Raw genomic sequence first — 10,371 nt, 5'->3', positions numbered from 1 at the left:
AACACCCTTCACTAAGGACACTTTATTAGGTACACTTGCAAGCTTACAGTAACAGGATTGACATTGTTTTACAGTAACACAAACAAAACTTTTGAACTTGATTTTATTTGAAACTCACTTTAGGCCTTTCACACTTACAGTATGCAACAATCAAGTGGCTAATGCTACAAGCTAATGGGCTTATTTTTAAAGGGAACTGCTGTGGATTCTTTGCTAAATGGACAATTTACTGCCGCGGCATGTGGCGGCGCTGAGGATGTGTGTGTGTGTGTGTGTGTGTGTGTGTGTGTGTGTGTGTGTGTGTGTGTGTGTGTGTGTGTGTGTGTGTGTGTGTGTGTGTGTGTGTGTGTGTGTGTGAGAGCGAGGCACGCCGCTAATTAACAATGTAAACCAGCATCACAATACAAACTTCCAGGCTGGATTCACTCCCGTCTTATTTATGCCGTCACTCTCCCCGTGTGAATAGTTACGGTGTCTCATGGTGGGTACCCCGCTCCACCCGTACCCCCACCATCTCCCGTGACCCCCCCCCCCCTCTCCGCCCTGAATAGGCGGCCCCGATTGAGCAAACAGTCAGACTGTCAGCTCAATAGGAGGTCTGGCCGTGAACTTCAAGTGCTTCCCAGGCCCCCCAGGCCCGCAGCCAGACTTTTGGGGGGCCCCTACGTGCCAGTGCTGAAGAGGGAGGGGCGGGCTGGGGTGGGGGACCCCTGCCACAGTGGTTCCCAAGGCAGCTGCAGTCTGGTGAGGAGGGACGATGTGTGCCCCCTCTTTGCCAGTCATCCTCCAGACCCCCCTCGTTACACACAAAGATCCAGACGCAAGCTGCTGGCCGTACACCCCCCCCCCCCGAAAAAAAAAAACCCTCAACCAGCTCCCAGGCTCCTCATCATCTCATTAGCCCGCGCCGCCACTCCACTGTCTGCCGTGGATGCTTTGTTTTCAGCTCTGCATAATTTCCACAATAAATTGACGACGGCTGAGAACCCCCCCCTCCCTCCCTCCCTCCCTCCGCTCCCAACCCTTCAGCTCAATATACCACCTGTTAAAAGGAGGCCAGCTAGCTTATTGGTTAGCTCACCGCTAAGTCGATCGCGGTACATCGTTCACACCCAGATTATAGCTCGCAGATTTCTAAGCGATGTTTTTTTTTCTTTCGGGGTTTTACAGTATACGGGACCCAATTTGGAATTGCTGTCATTGTAGTACCACGTTGTGCCACAACATGACAGGCAGCAGTGAATTTGAGGGTTTTTTGTATACTCCGCAATTAGCATAACATCTATGTTAATTCCAATTAGCCTCGCGGGCTAGCATTAACCTGGCAGGCTTTTGTTTTTCTGTGGTTTAACATTTTAATTTTTAAATATACTGTTTATTGGGTTGCTGATTTGTGTCTGTTTTACAGTAAATATCAACTGGTAGTGACGCCACAAAGCTGCTAAAACGGAGGATAAAAACATCAAATGTTTTTCACCTGAGTGAAAATATTAATAAGGATAGAAGCAAAATGGCGCCGGTGGTATGGCAAGGACATAATGGCGTATTGTTTAAACGTCCGCTAATTAGCACAAGCGGGATTTAGCTTGGTTTAAATAGTTAGTCAGCACACATGCAGGGGGAACAATGGTGGAATTGTACAACCTTGCATATTATAAAAAAAAGGCTATTATAGAAAAACCACTGCTGATTTACACTCGATTATTTTTACTAGCTTAGTTTTACTCTTTGTGTCATGTGTCATGATGGCTTTTCAAAGATGAATAAAATCTAAAAGTCCATACTGTATATATTTAAACCCTTAATTTTTTTTAACTGTACTAATTAAAAAAAAAATATAATAATAATCTTTAAGTGAAAATCCTACAAAAACCGAAAGGACACTAAAGTGTGTGCTCATGTGTGTGGCACCTGTGCCTCGCCTCCTTTAAGGATGGCACCCAAAGAAAGAAAGATGGTGCCGTGGCGCACAGATGCCCTCTGAAAGCCTTTGCGAGAGACAAGCATTGAAGCGCCCCGTGATTTAATACCAAGGCACAAAAAAGACACCCCGCCCACCTTCCACGCCCACCCGTCGGCGCCGCAATTAAAAATAACAACAACAACGTGGTGATTAAAGATGGCCGACGGCGCCGGGTTGATACCTGCACTTGGCGGCGGGCTGGAAGAAGAAGCGTGGCCAGGATGGAACCAAGGAGAAGAGGAAGAGCAGGAAGGAAGGGGGAGTCCAGGTGGACGATGAGGAGATTCTTCGTCCTCCTCCTCCTCCGTCGTTGGCCGACGTTAGCCTGCACAGAAGAAGCAAAGATCAGAGGCCATTTTCCCATCAACACACACACACACACACACCTTTTCATGTGTGTTCTCATGGTACAGTCTGCCCCCCGGCATGCAAATGACTTTCATTATGCAAATGCATGCAAATCACATCCAAGCGTGTGAGAGCCGAGGAGAGAGGAGTGGGCGGAAGCCACGCCGCCAACTGACTGAGTGGATAAATGAATGAAAGAAAGAAAGAAAGAAAGAAAGAAAGAAAGAAAGAGGAGAAGATAGGAGCAGAGTACAAGTGGTCAGAGTGGTGGGATGTGGCGGGCCATGGCGGAATTAGCCACATTTTCTCTTTGGCGTAAATTGTCATTCATTAATTCACTCTGGTTTGTTGCCCTTTAGCCAAATGCTAAGCTAACTAGGCTGAATCAATGTGATTCACATATCCACAAATGACCAAGTAGCTGAAAACTAGGGCAAACTTGGAACATCATGCTGTTATTTTTGTCGTCTAGAAATGACACAAATTGTGAGTCCAGTTGTTAGCTACCACGACGCTTTGCTAACACAGCTCAATAAATGTTATTTGTGCTGACACCAATTAAATTTGGGCATTCACAAATAAATATACATGGGTAACTCAAAAGCTAACATGGCTAAATCATTATGATTCATGGAGCTAATTCAAGCTAGGCTAATATGGCAATGATGCTAATTTGGTGATTTGAGGCATCCAAGATTTCATAGTTGCATCTATATCTTATCATATTTCAAGTCCATTTATATTTTTAATTGATTTGGGTAAAATTCCTCATGGCAAAACTTAACAGGCTTTTTTTTTTCGTAACTTTTAAGGTTAACGTGTTAGCCACAATGCTAACGTGCACGACAGGCCGTCACGTCCCTGAAAAGGGACGCGACAAAGCGACGTGACTAACGAGCCAAGGGGGCGCTCTCGTCTGCCTCTTTTGTCTGCGATGTCACCCGGGGGAAGATTTGGTGGCAAGACGGAGAAAAAAAAAAAAAAAAGGGGTGACTCGGGAGTGTGAGAGAGTTGGGGCCCACAGCACGGTGGGCGGCGGGCGGAGGGACGGGAGGGGGAGGAGCGCTTGCACCATCAATGGGCGGCAAACCTCTCCTAATTGGCACTTGACATTTTTTTCCTGAGTGGAGCCCGCTTTCCAAACGCTTTGCCGTCCGTCGCCCTTGTGCAGAAAAGTGCCTTATGCAAATGTTTCGATATAGCGTCACAATGGTAGGGCGAGATGCATCCCCGTTTTTTCACTGGAATTTGGAGTTCATGTCAACTTATTTGAATCTTGGCGATTCAGCTACATTTTTGTGTGGGAATTTAATCAAATCAAATATTTATTCCATTTGTGCTTTCCATCTTAAATATATATTCTGAGTTGATAAAACAATTAAGCTATTAAGAGGCTAATTTAGAAAAAAGTCTGTCACAAAAACAAACAAATTCTGAATTCTCACATAACTAATCACACTAAAATGCTAAATGAGAAAAAAATAATTCATTAAAAAACAAAGCAAGCAATTTGCCAACTTTTATTTCCTTTAATTTCCCAAATTAATTTCAACACTTTTTTTTTTTTTCCCCCAATGTCGTGAATCGAAACGTTGGCGTTCCCGATGTGACATCCTGCATGAAAAAAAATCCAATCAACGTACGTGGCCAGCGGCACAAGAAGGAGGGAGGTACACTGTGGCTTGGGCCGTCTTTGGCTCCAAAGCAATACAGTTAACATCTTTGGAAGCATGCAGTTAAGGAAAGTAGACCTTTTTACTCATCTCTTTGTGTGAGGACTTGCGCAGTGCTCATACATTTAAGCCCTTGTGACAAGAAGGACAACACTGAAGCCATTTTCTCAACACTGTCTGAAGAAGAAGCAGGGGAGGGGCTGTTTCGCCTGGATTTAAGAATCACAGGGTCTTATTGAGAAAACTGTCTGGCTGCTCGGACCCGGCGGGACTGAAAAGGAGGCAAAGGGCCGCTTTGTCCCGAGGTGACAAGTGGACTTGCTCTATTGACTGTAAAGTCTACTGCAGGGAGGGAGGGGGTGGGGGGTCCACCCACAATGGCTGTTTTTCTACTTGACACTTGCAGGATAAATGCGCAGTATCGCTAAAATCAACTAGCAGCCGGCTCCCCCTTTTTACCTTTACCAGAACCGGGTCCGGTATTTCCTGACCCGCGTGATTCCTTTCACGCAGACGTGTGTCAAATTCAACAGCTGCCATTCATTTTTTTTTTTTTTGCTGTGTCTCTGCGTGAAAGGGGCTCTCAGGGAGGGCACTTGACATTTTGAGTTCTTGCACACACTCCCCAAATATGATTCCAATGGGACAAATGGCTGCTGCTTGTTGGGACAGCAAAAGTGTCCAGCGGGTGTGGGAACGGCCATCTCGGACCCTTTTCTGCCGCCAGCGGGGGGGACCGCCCTCCATTTTACACGGACAGAAAAGAAATCACACCTTCAATCAGCCATTGCGGGCATCCGCCTTGCTGATCTGATTGACCAATTACCTCTGGCCACAGAAGCTAAAGGCTCAGATTGTTCACCGGGGGTACTGTCTGCTTGATTACCCCGTTGGACACCCCCCCCCCTCCCCTTCCTCCCACCATCACAACCGCGGCCCCTTAGTCCCGCCCTTCGGCCATTCAACGAGATCCCATCAGGCAACGCTTTCAAATTTTCGAGCTTCCCACAGAGTCGAAACAGAGAATTGACTTTCACACAGTTTCGGGTTTGCCTCGGAAGCTGTAAAATGCAAGAAGTCGCGAGAAATGAGGTGACGCGGACATCCCAACCCCCAAACTGTTGCTAACGCTATTCAAATTTCTAGCCCCTTTCATACGGGCCAACAAAGCTATGTTATTATAAGCCAAGCATGACACCAAATTCCCTCAAATCAAACATCTTTTCACGCGGAGAAGTTGGAACGGGTGAATAAAGGAGGAGAAAATGATAAAAATGAGGCTCAGATGCCAGCAGGGCGTCAGATTAAACGCGGGGCCAATTTTCAACGGGAACACAGTATGTATAATTCAGCATGCGAGTGGCCTGATTCCCATCATGCATTGCTCTTTTGAAGTCCGGCCCCATGAATAACAGCTAGCCACCTGATTAGCCGTTAGCAACTTGTTAAGCGACTTGTCAAAGTCCAAACTGGATTCGGTGCGGGGCATTTCTTTTCTTTTCTTTTTTTTTTTTTTGACGCCGCCATGTGACGGGCCCCGGGCTAAGCTCCAGCATGCCGCCCCGCGCAAGGGGGATCATGGGTGGCTGGGGAGGGGGCGGCTTATTAGATTACAAGTGATCCCCTTTTCTCAATGCTATGCTCAGAAGCCCAGAAATCACACGTATGGAGCTTCTATAGCAAACACAATGCCCCAAAACTCACTTTGTTGCGCCCCCTGCAAAAAGCCCCATCACATATTTGATGCCTAACGAGAACCCCCCCACCTGAAAATGGTTCCCGACAAGACTTTTACCAATCAACACTAAATCACATTTGGGTACGCTACCTTTCCGCTGCTTCCTCCCGATTCCTTTGGATTTTCTTTTCCCCGTCCGTTTAGTTTTTTTTTTGTTTGTTCTTGCGTAGCGTCGTCCTTTCGGGTGTCTTGGTGCCTTTCCAGGAGTGTAATGGGATTCTTGTTACTTTCGGTTATCTAGCTTTATGAAAAATGTACATCACTCATACAGCTAGATAACCAAAGATAACAATGAACCCCGAAGGCTCCACCCATCCTTCCTCGTCGACTAGCCTGGACCGAGCGCTCGCCATCCTGCGAGCGGACACAAGCTTGTTCAGTACACGAAAGCATTTATTCCGCTAAATTTGTGATGTCATCAAAGGCCTTGGCCAATCAGAAAGCTCAAAAGTCAAATGAGGTTACCCTCTTTTAAGGAAATATAAAAGACGGGTGTAATATTCAACACCTGATACTTTCTCACCCTACTTTGCTGTGTTCTGTGTGAAACTCAGCACGACCATTTATTTGTAAACGGAAGAAAAGCAGTGGTGGGTGGCGCGGTAGCCGGTTAAAAGCAGTCCCACCTGGTGCCCGCCTCCCGTGGTGCACCCACGTCACTCACCGGGCGAACCCCGCGGGTGGGTGACGCCTTCCAACGCCGCCCCCCCGCCTGGGCCCAAGATTTCTTTTTAAATGAAACCAGGATGCCGGCTGTTGGACTATAAAAGAAAAAGGCTCGACTTCATTTACATTATCTGATGCCAACGCTCAGGTTGGCGCCAAAAACCGCAGGGGGGCGGGCGAGGAAAAAAAAATAAATAACCCACCAACGCACACATTACTTTTTTACACACGCAGATGTAGATAATGTAACACACACAGTGGGGCACATGGCACACGGAGTGCGTCTAATTAAAGCGGCTCTGTATGCCCAACACCCCCCCTCCCCAAAAGTCACCCCCCCCTCCTTGAAAGGAAGATGAAGCGATATATCTGCAGGCGAGGCAGTCAACATGGACGCCATGCCTTTAGCATAGATGCTACTACGTGGTAGCACAGATGGCTACTGCACAGGTGCTACATGCTAACACAGGAAGATGAAACAAATGCGGCTATGTTACGTACATTGATAAATACAACACACACAGATATCAAATATGCATGTAATTCATTAGAAGTTGAATGACAATGATTTATTTTTCAAGTTCATATTTTTAAGTACATCCATATCACAATATAGTATTTCCTAATAATTATTTTCTTAATTTTAGGACGAAAATACAATCTACACTATTGGATCATTTTGAGCCTTTTGTCCCCCTCACACTCAAATCAAATGTTTTCGAAGAAGGTGACGATAATAATTATAATCATCAGAATCATGTATTGTTTTATCAGCTTGAGTTATTTAGTCATTCACTTCTTTGACTTTGTCTTTCATATGCTTTAATATTCAACATGCAACTGAGCACTAAAGCGGTTTTTTTAATTTGATTTAAAACATAAAGTATACTTATATTTTAAAAACTGCATTTTTAAACAATATATTTCCGCCTCATTATCTTTTGCTGTGATAAACACGTGCTTTAAACTCGTGACGTGTTTGCATTGAAATTGTTACGCATTTTTTGCAGTAGTTCATCATTATTAGTGTCTAAAAATATAATCAAATATATGTCAATTAAACAACATCTTTGCTAAAACATGCACCGCGTGTGTGTGTGTGTGTGTATGTTGTGCTTAATTACCTACAAAGCGCGTGCACGAATCGTCAGGCCTTTGAGCGTGTGTGCGTGAGTGGGTGGACGCCTGCAAAGAAAAATGAGATAGATTTTAATTCCACGACTGAAACAAATATGTTTTTGAAAATGATAACGATACTAGTAATTATGTATAACCTACAAAAACATTTTTTCCGAGTAGAATGTATATTTTCACACACGTGTACACAATTTTTCAACACACTTTGCACACACACTCAAGATCAAGCCACGTGTTTCTTCTTTGAAATTGAATATGCAACATCACAAAATTGATCACAATGAATGAATATAATTGTTTCCTATATGTTCAATTGATAACTTTTAGGCCGCCTGTGTGTGTGTGCGCGCGCGCGTTTGCAGGCGAGCGAACGCGTGTGTGCTGTGTGTCTCCCTCCGCGAAAATCTCACAGCCATCATGTGGAATCTTGCATAATCCGTTTGTCCACCCCAAAATGTTCTGATCCAAAGGCGCGTGCTCGTCTTTCTCCACATATGTGTATGCATATCCTCCATGCGATGCGCGCGTCCTATTTGGCTTTCATGTGAAAACCTCCCGCTGCACTTTTTTTGTCTTATTATTAATGCGCGTGCACTGCGGCTTCTGCTGGCATAATCCTCCTCATCATCTCGATGTGACTCACGTGGCCGCGCACGGCGTCAACGTGCAGTACTTAAAAAAAAAAGTCTTGCTCGCGGGGTCTACTGCTTGCATGCGCGTGCATGCGAGAATTAATAATAATAACGAAGCTAGAAATCACGTCAAATCACGCGCACGTGCACGTTGTTTCGCGTCACTCATGCACGCAGCAGCATCGGCACTAACACGTGATCGAGCGCTGGCTCTCAAGCGCATATGAAATTGTTCAAAAATAAATCCGTTGTTTGTATAGATCTGGCTTAGAGTGGATGGAAATGGTACACCATCAAGACGACATGCAAGCATGCGTTTCCTCTAAATTCAATAAAAAAAAATAGATACAATTTTGAGCAATCCAAAATGTAATAATCACAATGGTGATGTTTGATACTCACGCCGTGTCTGGGAGCGGAACCGCAATCATCCAAACGCGCGAGGAGGCTCCCGGCCGTGCGTGCGTGCGTACTGATGGCGAGTGAGGGGCGAGTGAGCCGGCGGAGACTGACGCGCGCGCTCTTGACGGCCGCGCCGCACCGCGCCAGGCCATGACGTGCGTGCGTGCGTGTGCGTGCGTGTCGCGTCCATCCACTCACACGCCCGCCGCTGCTTCGTCCTCCAATAGCAGCGGCAGACCCGTTATTTCCCGCCACGCTGGCTCTGCGCCCTCCCCCCTCCATCGCCTCATCCTCTCCCTCCTCCCGCCTCCGACTCCCCCTGGCGGCCCCCTGGCGCTCTCCATCCACGCGCATCACACGCACATTGAACTTGGACATGGCTGCTCCAAGAAAATATATATACACACACTCGGGCGAGGACACGCCCCTTAGTGACGTCACCCAGGTCACTTCCGTGTATCCTCCCTCGCAACCTCCCCAACGTGACGCAGCTGGTGGATGCTCCGGCTCAGCGGAATTATGAACCCGACTAAAATCCATCCATCCATTACTGTTATTGGCGAGAGAAATGGGAGAAGCAAGCAAGCGTTCATATTTACACTTAGAATACAAATTAGGAGCACGTTAGGGTGAGATAGATATTAGCTCAAGTGACTTTTGGCAAGAGAAGTGAGGTTTGATAAGTCAATCAATAAACAAATAAAGAAAGTGGCCTTTTGACACTTTTCCTTTAACAGTATAAGAGATGCCGCTTCTTTGTTATCTCGTTTGTTGGCGTCTTTTTGTCTCTCAATTGAACATTCGGGTTTTATTTTGCTCTTTACATTTACCTCATCTTGTGGCTCCGTCCACGATACTCTAGTTTATTGCATTTGTGTTGATACAAAAAAAAGTCCGCGTCAGCGCTTTTATATTCTATACATTGTCCGTTTCTTATCGTCTTCATTTTCTTCTTCAGCATCATTTGTTGTCGGACGGGAGAAGATGCAAATGACCACCGGTCAAACCTTTCATCTCCATATGACACCATGCAGGCCGAGACCCCCGTCTGGACCATGCACGTGCGTGGCACTCGGTGTATGCGTGGGATGCACACGGGAGTCCAGGAATGTCGGATAGGAGGAGGAGGAGGTCGTGGTGGGATTTGTGGGGGGGAAAAAAGAAGGGGGGGGCGTGCAAATCAGTTTTTAGTGTCGCCGCCGAGCCCGGAGCCGCAGACAAGGGTCCAAAAAGGAGGCGTGCACCACTCCATTATCATAAGAATCACATGGCGGGGATAAAAATCTCCTTTGAATAAATTACCGCTTCAATAGGAGGCGCGACTGCCAAAGAGACAACTTTGTCAGCGCCCCCTCCCCTAACTATGTCGGGGTCTCTCTCTCTCTCTCTCCTTCTCTTTGCCTCCACTGCTTTCCTGGAAGCGACACGGCCTCTAAATGGCGCCTCTGTGCGATGCCAGGTTACCACGTCCGACGGGTTAGGCAGGCGGCAGGCCCCGAGCGCCTCTTGGGAAAGACCGCCGCTTAATGGGATAGAGTGGAGGGGGTACAATGGGGGTACATCCAGTAGCCCCCCCCCCTCACCTCCATTATCCCACAACCATCCCACTCTCTTCTGCTGCATGGGAACCCGAGACGGAGCAGCACCACCACCCAAGTTCATTAGCGGCGCACATCTTAGAACAACAGAGCCTTTTTGACCTTTAGCACCACTCTGGAATTAGGCCCACTTTTTCATAAACGGATCATCATTTGACAAATAAAAGCCATTTATAACTGGCAAATAAATCTAAATACACAGTTTAGTACACTT

Source organism: Syngnathus leptorhynchus, chromosome 8 (genome assembly GCF_054491065.1).
Source record: "Syngnathus leptorhynchus isolate UIUO chromosome 8, UIUO_Slep, whole genome shotgun sequence".
In the NCBI taxonomy this organism is placed as follows: Eukaryota; Metazoa; Chordata; class Actinopteri; order Syngnathiformes; family Syngnathidae; genus Syngnathus; species Syngnathus leptorhynchus.
Note: the sequence above shows the minus strand (reverse complement) of the source record.